Source organism: Esox lucius, chromosome 9, assembly GCF_011004845.1.
Source record: "Esox lucius isolate fEsoLuc1 chromosome 9, fEsoLuc1.pri, whole genome shotgun sequence".
Taxonomy (NCBI): domain Eukaryota; kingdom Metazoa; phylum Chordata; class Actinopteri; order Esociformes; family Esocidae; genus Esox; species Esox lucius.
Window position 1 is genome coordinate 5,046,838 of NC_047577.1, and position 14,663 is coordinate 5,061,500.

The following is a 14,663-nucleotide window of genomic DNA, read 5'->3' on the forward strand; positions in this document are numbered from 1 at the left end:
AGCCAGTTCAGCGTTTCTCTGAGTCAATTACTAAGGCACCATACTCCGAGAAGCTAACCTGCTCTCTAGCAGGTTTTATTCAACTAACCCTGAGTTTGTCCTACTCTTTCACTGAAACCTCTCTGAACGTGTCAGACAGGGTGTGTCTTTTTCTCAAAGAGACACTTGAAGCCCAAATACTCCACAGAAATCTCAGTAATCAAATCCATCAAGATTATAACAAGACCTCAGAATGTACGCAAAAGGATGGCGAGACAGTCATCCACTATTTGGATCGACTAAAGAGGGTGTTCGATGCAAACAGTGGATTAATTAAACCCCAGGGGGGTGGAGGGAATTAATCATATTATCAGCAACTAAAATATGCATGCCTCAGAGGAATGGAACAAGAATTATCAAGATTGATTGACAACGGCCATACTTCAGGCACCCAAACCTGTCACCCAAACCTGTCACATGCAATTCTTGGGGATGACTAATTATTGCAGACAGTGGATTCCACACTGTTCTGAACATACAAGAGTTTTGATGGGTCCATTTATGATGAGCCCATGACTACCATGGAGAAAATAAAATGGATGGGTCTCATTTATGATGAGCCCATGACTCCCATGGAGAACATAAAATGGATGGGTCTCATTTATGATGAGCCCAAGACTCCCATGGAGAAAATAAAATGGATGGGACTCATTTATGATGAGCCCATGACTCCCAAGGAGAACATAAAATGGATGGGTCTCATTTATGATGAGCCCATGACTCCCAAGGAGAACATAAAATGGATGGGTCTCATTTATGATGAGCTCATGACTCCCATGGAGAACATAAAATGGACCCCGGAGGGTGAAGACCAATTTATACAACTAAAGAAGTTTTTTTTTCTGTGTTTGTCTTAGCCTTTCCAGACTATGAAAGATCTTTCATATAAACTGTGGACAACCGGATAGGTCATATGACCTCCGTGGTAGTTCAAGATCATGGGGGGAAGATGACACCATTTTCATTTTTCATTTCATTTCATTTTCATTTATTTTATTTATAAAGCACAAATAAACACTACTTCCGTAGACCAATGTGCTGTACAGAGACAACTGCAGATAACAATAAAGAAAATAACACATGATGAATTTAAACAATACATACACAGCACCAGGACAATTTCCTCAACTATTATTTGCATATGCCAGCTCAAAACACCTGTTGCATATTATTCGGCCAAACTAGATCCCGTGGCTGAAGCTAAGCAGACATGTTTACAAGCGGTGGTTGCCGCCTCCATGGCGGTACAGAGCTCAGCTACGCTTATCCTATACGACCCCTGATACTGAGAGTACCGATGCCGTTTCCTTACTCTTACTAGATCAAAAACGGTCGTACAAGTCACCGGCAAGGCACATGTCCTGTATGGCTACTCTAGTAGCGCCACCTAATATTACTATTGAGCGATGTACTACGTTAAACCCAGCCACTCTCCCACCTATTGCAGAGGACAGAGAGCTACATGATTGCATTTCCGACACCGAAACCCGGGTGATGGCGAGGCCAGATCTGAAAGATATAGCCTTAAAGGATTTTGGACATCACATGTTTGTAGATGGATCTTGTAAGAAAAACTTGGATGCAACAAATGCAACAGGGTTTGCTGTGGTTATACAAGAAGGGACATTATTAGCCGAAGAATTACCGCCACATTATTCCGCCCAACAAGCGTAACTAATAGCCCTTACAGAAGCATGTAAATTAGGACAGAACAAAAATGTTAATATATAGCTACACGGACAGTGCTTATGCCTACAATGTACTACACGTTTTTGCTGCACAGTGGAGAAACAGAGGAATGGTAACCACCAGAGGGAAACAAATTGCACATGTACGACTGATATTGACGTTACTATGCAGTTATGTTACCGAAAAATATAGCAGTGTGCAAATGCGCGTAAGGACCCTATTTCAATCGGAAACATGAAAGAAGACATGGCAGGAAAAGAAGCTGCGCAGAAACCATTGAAACCAAACAATATTTACATTACCCTTGAGCAACTTTGCGCAGGTCTCCCTGAAGCTATAGCCTATCGGTTGATTATATCCATTCAAGTTTTATTGGAGCCGAGCTATTGAACAGAATTCATGAAAAATGTATTTATAGACTAATAATCATTCCCAAAATAAAAAAAAGGGTCAAACTAAAGAATGTTAATGGTAGAGCAGTCATACTTATTCATGGTATGAATAAGACTTTTGAAATGAATGGATAATTTAAGTTACAAATGCATCCCTTGAAATGTCCTTTTTTTACTATTAAGGGTTCCACCGTAAAATTTAAATTAAGGCATTTTCAGTGGTCTAAATAAGACTTTTGAAATGAATGGATAATTTAAGGAATTAATTAAGGACCTATTCATTCATATAAAGCTATTTTGTATGATTTCGGGGATTGTTTACGGCAATATTAATGATATTTTAAGGGATTAAAGTTTCAAAGATGTTTACAAGTGACACACCTTGAAAACAATATACTAGCTTGCTATTTTGAAAGATAGAAAACCGGTATGTATTTGAATGCCGACTATCAATAAATCAAGTTTAATAATTTTCTTACCGGTGTCATCTGAGAGGTATCTAAATAAAACTGAAATGGAAATGACTAAACAAAAGTATGACTTTAAGCCAGCCGAGTCAGCAGTTATGCCTCAGATTTCTGGGGAAAGTATGCGGAAATTCACCCTGTTCTTGAAAGTTACTTTATTCAGCTTTAAACGCTCGGTGTATATCATTACATACTCATCTGTGTTTGACATTACAATAAAAAAATCAACAACTACATTATGTATTGTACGTGAGTCCAATTATTTGTGCTTATTATATGTCTTTATAATGCGGCCTTATAAAGACATGTTTCTGTGCGAAAGCAAAATTACAGCTATTGAACGGAGCACTGAGCTGGAGGACAGCGTATTAGTGGTCGGGTTGAAGTCCGCTGCCAGCCGTTCAAATGAACAAAACAATTATTCAGATGAACGATAAAACTGGAGTCATTCGTTTACTTATAGGCACACCCTCGGAGTATAATTTGCTGTTTTCATCAACAAACTAACGTTCTTCATTAGTGTATCAAACACTTTTAATTGCTTCAGGGGAAAATGTCGTGGAACAAGAACACTTAAAATGACCGAAATAACCCTATTAAAAATAATGCCAAAACCCATTCATACGACATTATGATTGGGAATCCTGCCCTCATAACAACAAAGCAAGCCCAGACCTTAGTCTACATGTAAACTGTTTTCCTCCAGGTATGACATCTGCGAGTGTATTTAAGCCATTTACCACAGGCACTCACCACAAAATAAAAACAGTGATTCTAAACTATGATAAACTCGTTGGATACAGGTACGATATATGAAAATATAATTGCAAGATAAACAAAGCAAATGCCATACAAAACAACGTAAACATTTTGAAAAAAATATAATTGTCGCGCTTAGTTGGAGCACAAACCCTTCCCACAAGAAATCCCGGATGTAATTCAGTTTCGTTAATAGAAATCCGAAGCAGTTATTTATGTATAGGCCTATCCACAAACGAAAAACCTTACCTGTAACAGAAGAATGTCCGGCACAATGAGGTTACGTTAGTGGTGGGCTACTCGGCACTCACGTCGATACCCCTCGGATGTTTTCGACATTCATTGCATTAGAAAAAAAATCTGAGACGTGTTCACGTCACGTGACAATGGTTGTTGAAAGTAGTGATGGTAAATTCGACTTTGAGGATACACTGAATGTATAAGCTGTCAAAATGTTGAATGTCTGTAGCATAAGCTGAAACTGAAAGTTGCAAGTAGAAAACAAGAAATCTTATTTAGGCTGTTGCTGGGGGAAAAAGAGTAGACTAAGCAATTACACTGGTCCAATTAAATAAGGCCAATCATACAGATGTCTTTTGATTATTTATTTCCACATTCTTAGTAAGACCCCGTGAAAACTACAAAAAGAAAACACACAAAATACAATGAGTCAAATATACTTCTTTCAGTCATTTTGCAGTCTCTTTAGCACATTTCTTAACTAGACGTTCCACACAATGTTAGCGCCACAACAGTACAGAAAGTGCATTTAATGCAAAATGTTGAAGTCTAACACTTCCCCGAGTTGGTTTGTTGGAAAGGAGAATAAAACACCAGGAGTCAGGTCAATTACCGTACCACATATTCCGTTTATTACAAAAGCTTTTGGAGACAAGGTGTCGCCGCACAATGTCTGAACATGAACTGTCATAACAACATTATTTATACTTCTAATCAGGCCGGTCGCGACAAGGCAAGCAAACCAAGCAATTGCTTGGGGCCTCGAGCTGGCCTGGGGCCCCAAGACAACGACTGGTTGAGAATAAATGCAACGACAAACTGTGCCCCTTTGATAGTCAATGCAATGCAGTAAAGTGCAATGACACTGTTATTATCGGGATCCCCCTCAAGGGGGCCCCTCTCACTACTAGTCGCTGACAGCAGCCAGCCAACCACGTGATCTCTGCTGCCGGCAAAATACAAAACCTCGGCAGTCATCATGAAGCGGATTTATGCTTCTTGAAGCCAGAAACGAAAGAAGAGAAAGGAAGAGGAGGATAAGAAAAAACAAGATAGTGGTAAGTAATAATTTACACTGGATAAAATAGCTCTACTTGTCTTGTGCAAATGATATAATTTTGCAGCAGGTAGGCTAGTAAAAATGTGTTTATGTTAGCTACCTGCCTGACTGCAAATGCTGCTTGTAACGAACAGTTAGTCTAACTTTTTTTTGAACAAACGGAATATGGTTAAATACTGTAATATGTTTTTTAATGGGATAAGGAAGACGCAGATATGTTCCAAAATCGCTGTTTAATTCCATGACGTTGCTGTAGTTTTGTAATAGGTTTTGATGAAAGTGCTAATTAAATGAACTATTATTCCACCGTGATAATCTATTTACCAAAATAATCTATTTACCAAATGGGGGTTAGGAAAACCACACGATAAATTCTGTGCATCAAACAATAGCTTGGGAAGTTTTTAAGCGTTGGTAGTTGTGAAAGCAGCTGCATCCCTTCTAAATATCAAAATATGGAAATGACCCTTCCCGAGAAAAGGCAGCGTAAAAAGAAAAGACAGTCTCTATATGAAGGTACAGAGGAAACTCAGTCTACTCCAGACGAGACTTTCAGAAGAGACTTCTTTCTGCCCATGGTTGACACAGCCCTCAGAAGCCTAAGTGACAGGTTTTCAAGATTGAAGGATGTTTATGACCTTTATGACTTTCTGTTCTCAAAGGACAACATGAAGCAGACAATGAAGAATGGAAAGCTTCATGAACGGTGCAAAAAATTGGAACAAACCCTCCATGACATTGATGCTGATGAATTGGCACTTGAGATCAATTCATCTCTCTACACTTTTCCAGACCATGTAGCCACTTCACCATTTGACATGCTTAATTACATATACAGTGAGAAGTTACTGGATTTGTACAGTAATTTAAGCATTGCTTTGCGTCTACTCCTGACTCTCCCTGTGACAGTGGCCTCTGGTGAGAGGAGCTTTTCAGCTTTGAAGCTGATAAAAAATTACATGAGGTCCACCATGGGCCAAGAAAGGCTCACAGGACTGGCACTTATGTCAATTGAGCGTGATGTTCGCCGGTCTTTGGACATGGAGGACATTGTGATTGCCTTTGCTGAAGACAAGGCTCGCAAACAGCAGTTTTAAATTGCACGTTTGTAAAAACTGAAATTTTTAATGTTTGTGTGTGTTAAATTATGTTGGATTTAGTTATTGTGCACTTTTTTTAATGTATATTTGATTTTATTGTACAGTGGTGTTTTTTTTTTTTTGCAATGTTCAATTGTTCAAAATGTTCAAAACTTATGCACATAGCACATTACATCAGTATTTGCACTGTACACTTTTTTTATTTATGCACAGTATATGCAACAGCAGTTTTTGCACTGTAAACCTTTTTTATAAATAAATGTGGGTGAACTTAAACTGTATGGCTATGCTGTGGTTCCTGTAGGCTTTGGGTGCGTGTGGGGGGGCCTCCATGTCCATTTTGCTTGGGGCCCCCAAATTCCTTCAAACGGCCCTGCTTCTAATACACCTAAAAAGTGTGCCATTGGTCCAATTTATGTTCTATACCGTATATGTATAAATGCAGCACAAGCATCCTCTTGCCCTTTGTGGTTTCTGTCTTGTGTCTATTCAGCCCTGTTCCAGACTATGTGTGTGTGTGTCGTTAACCTGTTTCCTGTTTCTCAAAGGCAGACAGGCTCAGTCTGCTCTCTTAAGACAGTCTGCTCTCTTAAGACTTATTTTGCTTCATTGCTTACAACAGTTCAACAACTTATACAATCAGTATATCTACAAAAGAAATTACAACAAACATGATAAGGCTGAAATACAAAAGCACAATAACAGTGTGCGCCTCTTGGACCATGCAAAATATTTTTTTTGAGGACGTAAATGTTTTCTCTGCAGCCACGTTGGCTCTCTCAGCATTCCTTTTACCCACAATGCAACAGGTTTGGCCTTCCCTAAGCTTTGTTACTTTCACCTTTGACCTCAACATAAAAAACGGCATTTGTAATATAGAACCACAACCTTTAAAAAGGTTTTTTTAGATTTTATATTAAACACCCCTTTCTAAACTCTTATTACACTATTTTAATGTTTTTTAATTACTGTATGAATTTAAACACTAATGAAATTATCAAAATATAGAAATATATATAAGCATGAAATCTCAGAAACACTGTCCTTCAGACAGTTACACTCCCATCAAATTACTATGATTTATGATATTTATGGGAACATTTGAATAAATCTAGTAATTTCCAGAAATAAAAAAACTGGCATTTTATACCTCTTAGTTCAACACTGCCATTTGAAACTCTCCTTACTTGTAGGTTCTTAAATATTAGTTCCAGTACAACACATTGTAGGTGTTTTCCACAAGTACAACTAACTTATAAATAGGTCGTTCAAGAATGGATGAACTAGTAAATCTTCGACCCTTTTTCCTGAGCTTTCTATGTCCCATTTGTACTGTAACTTTCCACACCAACCCATCTTCACAAACATCTAATACCCTGCCAATTCTCCACTCAGAATTGTCAGCTTCAGAGTATGCCCTAAGTTTAGCAGCTATCACATCAAGATCTCGCTGATTTTCCAGTCTTTTAAGTTCTTGCTTTTGTGCAGCAAATGCCTCCTCCATGTTTATTTCAACCTTCTTTGCGGCCAGCTGCGCTGCCCACTCTGCCCTTTTGGCTGTTATGCTATGCTGTTCTGATGACTGTGAAGAACGGTTTGAGTGATGACTACTTTCATACTTTCATTAGCTCCATCAAGTCTCTTGATACCGCTGCGCAGGAATCCACCTTCCTTCTAATCTCAGTAGAAGGTGCGGATTGAGATCATACATTCACATATGCATCTTTCACTTGTTTCTCTAGCCCTTCCACAACATCCATCATTTCACCCAAGTCTTCATCAGAGCACTCATCTTTAAGATTGGTGCGTGCAGCTTTAACCTGCTCTTTCCATTTTTTTGGGAGTCATGAGCTCATCATAAATGAGACCCATCCACTGGTCCAATTAAATAAAACTATGCATCATACAGATGTCTTTTGATTATTTATTTCCACATTCTTCGTAAGACACCGTGAAAACCATAGACATCTTATTTAAAGGCTAGACGTCTCAAGGCGGTGGCCATCTTGTCACAGGCAGGCTTCCTGTCGGGCTCTGTGGTACCTAATATAAGGTGAGTGATCAGCACTAACACAAATACTCTTATCTCGCTGAAACCTTGATGGATTTACAAACAGCTTGGTTTCTTACAAACGTTATTAACGTGGCTATAATTCTGAATGCTTGAAAATGTTGAAATTGCAGCTTTTCTTTTCTAAAAACGTCTAAATCGTGCCCCTCCAAGAACTGCCACCTTAACGTGGTGGAGGGGTTTGAGTACCCGAGTGACCCTAGGAGCTATGTTGTCTGGGGCTATATGCCCCTGGTAGAGTCTCCCAAGGCAAACAGGTCTTAGGCGACGGGTCAGACTAAGAGCGGTTCAAACCCCCCTTAATGAAGAACAACATTATGAGTACCGTGACGTCGCCCGGTATGGCGCAGCCATATTGAATATGTATTGAATGTATGTATGTATTGAATATCTGTGTACTATTCTTGTATATCTTTTTTTTTCCTTAAACGAATAACAACCCTAATGCCAGCCAGTTCAAGTACATCTTTAGGAGGTAAAGCTGATGGCCCAGTGTGGGGTTGTTAAACCATGCAGAGGCAATGTGACGGCACAGGATGACACAGAGTCCCTACCAGCTGTCATCGACACCTCTACAAGCCTGTCAGCTGTAGATGTGTCCTCTGCAGCAGGAGGAGAAGAGCTTCCATCCCCGTTTGCTGACATTCCTGCCCTAGTACATAATCACAGCTACCTTCCCGTCCACTTCGATGGTCTTGTGGACAACGCTCTCATGAACATTTCAGGTGAAGGTTAACTGAAAGTCGATTTTTCCCTATAACCAAAAGTGCCAATAGTCACAATCTGGGGAAAAACTATCTCACGATTGTCCAAAAAGGGAAGTGTTCCCTTAATTTCCCCATGCTTATTAATGATTACTGTTATTAGTTATGATATTACTAACTAAAATTTCAGGATTTGTTGTGCGACAGGCTCTGAAGAAGCTTTCGTGTGATGTCTGCCGTGCCAGCCTGGTGACATGCTGCATCTGCCATCAAGGAGCTACCACCTGCTGAATTTAAAAAACAATGGAGGTCTGGTGATTCCATCAGAGGGAACCGTGAGTGTCGTCAGGGCAGCAGAGTGGGTCATTCGGCAGTCATCAGGCAGTACCAGACGATCACAGCCCATCAAACTGCTTGAGGTTGTTTACATTGTCTGAAAAAGGATCGGTTCAGAGGATGTTTGTGTTGGGATAGACATCCACCACCATAGGCTGTTAAAAATAATTCTGTCCCTGTTTTTTAAGTTAAGGCTGCACCCATCGCCAGAATTACAATCCTCAGCTTACAGAGCAACAACATGCAACAGAAACCTAATAAAACTGTCCTTTTCAAAGGGCATTAGCCCAAGGTATGTGTTTTCAAGGTACTTTCCTCTTTTACTTTAACAGTAGTGTAGTGCTCTCTACAGCATTTATTTATTTGTATATATAAATGATTTATTTGTAAAGGGGAATCATGTACCTATTTTTTGTGTGCAAATAAATGTCACTCTTATAATAGTTTAAAAATAGAGACTTGTGTAATTATTCCATATTTTTTGTAGTCATTCTATATCAGAACTCCTGACATACAATCCAAATAGTCTACAAGTAACATCAGTGTTACCTTTCATTTGATTTGATTTCATTATGCTTCTACACGAAGAGGTTGCCCCACAGTAAGCATTTTATTGTCAGCATTTTGTCTGACAACGTCCTATGGGGAGTTCCCATAGGGCATTTTACTATACGCATGACCATACCTTGGCAAATAATGGTCTAAAGTACTCAATTTCATTCTATATTGATCTGCTTTTGCACACAGCTTCACAAGACCTGGTGCTAGGGCTCAGTTGTTTCTAAAGTCATATCAAGTGACCTAGAGGGCTGAAATGTGGTCAGTTCAGAGATGCTTGTTATCCGGCATAAAGAAAAAACATGTAGTAATTAAAATTATTTTATAATAGTAATTTTATTATAATAGTACAAACGTGTATATGTCTTGTTGCCATTCTGTAGCCTATTTATTGATTTAACATACATACCTTGTTTGTATATTCATTACACCTATCTGGTTCTGTTCAATGATATTTTCATATGGAAGTCCATGGTTTTAATGGTTCATATGTATGCAGTGTCATAACTTTATCTCTGACGTTTATAACAAACCAAACCGTTTGAAAATCGGCCATGTGCGGACGTCGACCTCCATTAGCCTTTAGCGCGGACAAGGTATCTAGCCTTTATATATGTCTATGGTGAAAACTACAAAAAGAAAACACACAAAATACAATGAGTAAAATATACTTATTTCAGTCATTTTGCAGTCTCTTAAGCACATTTCTTAACTAGACGTTCCCCACAATGTTAGCGTCACAACAGTACAGAAAGTGCATTTAATGCAAAGAAATTACAACAAACATGATAAGGCTGAAATACAAAAGCCACGTTGGCTCTCTCAGTATTCCTTTTACCCGCAATGCAACAGGTTTGGCCTTCGCTAAGCTCTGTTAATTTCACCTTTGACCTCAACATAAAAAACGTCATTTGTAATAAAGAACGACAACCTTTAAAAAGAAATATTAGGTAAAATATTTTAGACAAGATAGAAACCACAAGAGCAAGATGACGGTTGGGCTGCACTTACACCTATAAGGTAAAGAACATGAACTGGACCAATGGCACACATGCTTGTGTAACCCATGTTAAAATATGACATAATAGTTTAAAAGCAAAAATAAGTTGGAAGGTAAAAGTGATTCAATTAATGTAAGTTGATTAAAAAAATTGTACAACAATAATTTAATGTTTAAGATTAAAAGTATGCCGACAGAAAATTATAAGAGAGAGGGGGAGTAAAATTGGAGAGAACGAGTGGTGGCTAATAAGCAGGGAAAAGAGTAGAAAAGTTGATTTTGCAGTTGAAAAACATAACTTACCTGGTCTGGAATTGACTGGGATTTTATGAGAACTAAGCCACACCGGTTTTAGTCCGTTTTTTTGGTGTTGAAGTTCGGTAGGAGCGAGGATTGGTCTGCAGCGTGCAGTCGTGCACGTGTATAGACGGTATTCAAGATGGCGAGCCAGGCCCAGACCTTCAATTCATCTTCTCCATCGCACCAGTGAGGAAATCTCCTGCGTATGATGACTCGCTGTCAGAGTGGTGGGAGTGTCAGGAATTGTGTTTGAACTGAACTGGGAACTGATTGAATTATTATTTTTGGACTGAAACGAACTGAAACTTTTAATTGAACTGAATAATTGAACTGACATTTGGATTTGAACTTGAATTTAAGGTGTTATACTTTTAGTTTCATATTGAGTTCATATTTTTGAATGTGATCCAAAATTATTGTGGTCCACTTTGATTTGATTGTGTAATTCAGTGGCTCCCAACCTTTTTCAGTTACTGTACCCCCAAACATTATTTGCACTGCTTGGAGTACCCCTGAAGTACCCCCTCATTTTCATTTCACTAGTAAGTCTATGGTGTCATGAGTGTTTTCAAGTACCCCCTGTGGAAAGGCCAAGTACCCCCAGGGGTCCTAGTACCCCTGGTTGGGAACCACAGGTGTAATTGAAGGTATTCTTTTAAATTAGGTGCAACCTAGGAAAAAAGACTAACTTAGATTAGTTCGACTAAAATAGCTTTGAACAAAGAGAGTGAAATACCCTTTCATTTATTATACTTACCTCAGTATTAAGAACCTGCAGGATATTTTTGTTTAGTGTTCTGTATTTTATAAGTGTGTTTTGTGTTCAGTAAATTCTCCGGCCTTTTGAATTTAAAGCAACGGTCTCTGATGTAATTATTTTTTGCTCCCCACTCCTTAGAACCTAGAACCCATCCAGTGGCCCAGTAAGTGGTGTGATAACGGTGCTACACATGGCTACCTCAATCAATCAATCAATCAAATTTATTTATAAAGCCCTTTTTACAACAGCAGTTGTCACAAAGTGCTTTACAGAGACACCCGGCCTTAAACCCCAAGGAGCAAACAACAGTAGTGTTGAATTTCAGTGGCTAGGAAAAACTCCCTAAGGTCGAATTTTAGGAAGAAACCTAGAGAGGACCCAGGCTCAGAGGGGTGACCAGTCCTCTTCTGGCTGTGCCGGGTGAGATATTAAGAGTCCAATTGGAATAATAAATACATTTCTCTGGGCTAAATCCAGAGTCTATTTGAATTTAGACTAGGTCAGAAGTATGACCAGGTGGACAAGGACAGGGACAGCAACGGGCCCCCCAAACCAGGTAATCCGCAGGTGTGGACCAGGACCTCATCTCCTTCTAAAATTTAAAACTGGAGGAAACTGAGAAAAGTTAGTAGTACATCCCTCATATCCCCCAGCACAATAATATATATCAACCCCCCCGCTTATAAATAATACTTGTGTGACTGCTGATCTGTCTCCAGAAGCTTCTGTAATAAACGGATGATACGGTATTGGAATTGACCTGACTCCTGGTGTTCTCTCGGTTCAATAAAGAGTTCTCATCTTTAGAGTCATTTCGTTCACCTGAGTTAGTAATGCCAATAACAACCCCCCCCGACTAGAGAACGCTCCACATGAATGTATTTCCCGTCATGAAGGACAGCATAGTGAATCAGAATCAGCTTTATTCGCCAGGTGTGTGTACCCATATGAGGAATTTGATTCTGGACTATACAGGCTCATGATGTGCTTACTCATAAAAAACTTAAACAAAGGACACTCAACAAGAGTCACCGACTGCAATATACAGTACACATAAATACACATAATAAACCAAAACAATAACATAGTAAGACTGATGAGACAATAGTGCAATGAGCAGGGTATGTTTTTTTTAAGTCCTGGATGGAGGGCAGGTTGGCACCAAGGATCTTTTCTGCAGTTCTCACTGTCCGTTGTAGTCTGTTCCTTTCCAGTTTTTTGGCAGATCCAAACCAAACAGTGATGGATGTGCAGAGAACAGACTGGATGATGGCTGTGTTAAAGTGGATCAATAGCTCCATGGACTGGTTAAGCTTCTTAAGCTGGCGCTGGAAGCACATCCTCTGCTGGGCCTTTTTACTGATAGCGTTGGGCTATTCACTTAAGATCATGGGAGATTGTGGATCCCAGAAACCTGAAGGATTCAACTACAGACACAGGGCTGTTGAGAATGGTGATGGGGGGCAGAGTCGGGGGGCTCCTCTTGAAGTCCAAAGTCATCTACACGGTTTTGAGCGTGTTGATCTCCAGGAGGACTAGCTGTTCAACCTCCTGTCTGTAGGCAGACTCGTCTCCGTCCCGGATGAGGCCAATGACCCCTGCCCTCTCTCTCCCTCTCTCACTCTCCGCAGTCTAGTGATGTGCAGTTCACTCTCAAGTCATTTTCTCTAGTGACTAGTTCAATTGTATGGTTCATTTGAACTTTTGACAGCGGATATCTACAACAGGATCACTTGCTTCATACTCGGTCCTCCAGCTCAATTCTCCGATCAACTTCTATGTACATTTGCAGAGAAAAATAGATAAAGGCAGGAACATAATAAAGGCATGTTTATAACTGATAATTGAACACAAACTAAAATAAATAATATGGTTGGTTGATTACTGGGGGAAAAAACGGATGAAAACAAACCCAGAGCCGCTGCCTTTGCTATAGAAATGAGAAGTTGGACTCTACTGACTCGGGTCTTGTTGAGTTGTTCAGTAATAAGTTCAAATCTTTCAAGTCATTTTGTTCATCTGAGTCAGTAATGCCTACAATACATTGTGTCTGGCCTCACCTCCACTACCTCATATCATACAGTAGATGTGTAAAAGACATTGTGTCTGGTCTCACCTCCACTACCTCATATCAGACAGTAGATGTGTAAAATACATTGTGTCTGGTCTCATCTCCAGTACCTCATATCATACAGTAGATGTGTAAAATACATTGTGTCTGGCCTCACCTCCACTACCTCATATCATACAGTAGATGTGTAAAGGACATTGTGTCTGGCCTCACCTCCACTACCTCATATCAGACAGTAGATGTGTAAAAGTCATTGTATCTGGCCTCACCTCCACTACCTCATATAATACAGTAGATGTGTAAAAGACATTGGGTGGTTTGTACTGTATATCATTACATTATGTTCTAGTGTGTGGGAATTGTATCATTCAAGCCCAAATGTAACTGTTTTAATTTTTCAGCGTAACAGGCCAAGAAGAGGGAATGTCTCTTATTGAGTGACTGACTGATTGACTGACCACCCCTTGTTAAATAGCATGGTCAGAGACGTGAACCTGCAGGTCCCTTGTTTGATTCTCGTCAAAGCAAATTGGGCTTTAGGATTTGTTTTCCGGATAGATAAAAACTTTGCTGGCTACAACCTTCAATAGCTGCGTTATAGTAAGCCTAAAATAAAACTGTTAGTATTGCAACTATGTCTGGTGGATTTTTGAAGTACACATCCGTGAATAATTTTTTGGGGTAATATAGGCTAGACAAAAACCCCTTGGGTTCTCTCATCTTTTCCCTTAATGAAAAAGTCATTTAACTTCACCTGCATTGATAGTCACTGTATCACTGTCATTCACAAATGAAAGAAAAACAAACCTTTTTGTGCCAAGAAATTAAATAGCTTTGGCTGTGTTAAGTTCATATTCAGTCTTGCTAGCAATTGCTCAATTCTTATGACTATTCCAAATAGTAAGTTAGATACTAGTAAGCCTAAAACTGGCTAATAAGCTGTTAAAACAGCCAGTGGCAAAAGCCATATATTTCATAGATACATTTTGTTGTGGAGGTAAATTTAATAAGAAAGTTCAATAAGTTTAACACAATGCTTAGTGGTGTCTAGTGAAGTATTCAACCTTGGTGTGATGTTAATGTGTGACATAATGATCTGATGTTGTGATGCTGTACT

The 14,663-nt window shown here is 39.3% G+C and overlaps 1 protein-coding gene across 1 annotated transcript in view; it reads right to left on the reverse strand.

Moving 5' to 3' along the window:
- Positions 1-3,681, reverse strand: part of LOC117594854 (NACHT, LRR and PYD domains-containing protein 3-like) — a 29,824-nt gene extending 26,143 nt beyond the window's left edge. The window contains exon 1 of the mRNA XM_034294078.1: positions 3,596-3,681. The gene's annotated coding sequence lies outside the window, so the exon portion shown is untranslated. The remainder of the gene's footprint in view (positions 1-3,595) is intronic.
- Positions 3,682-14,663: the final 10,982 nt, after the last annotated feature.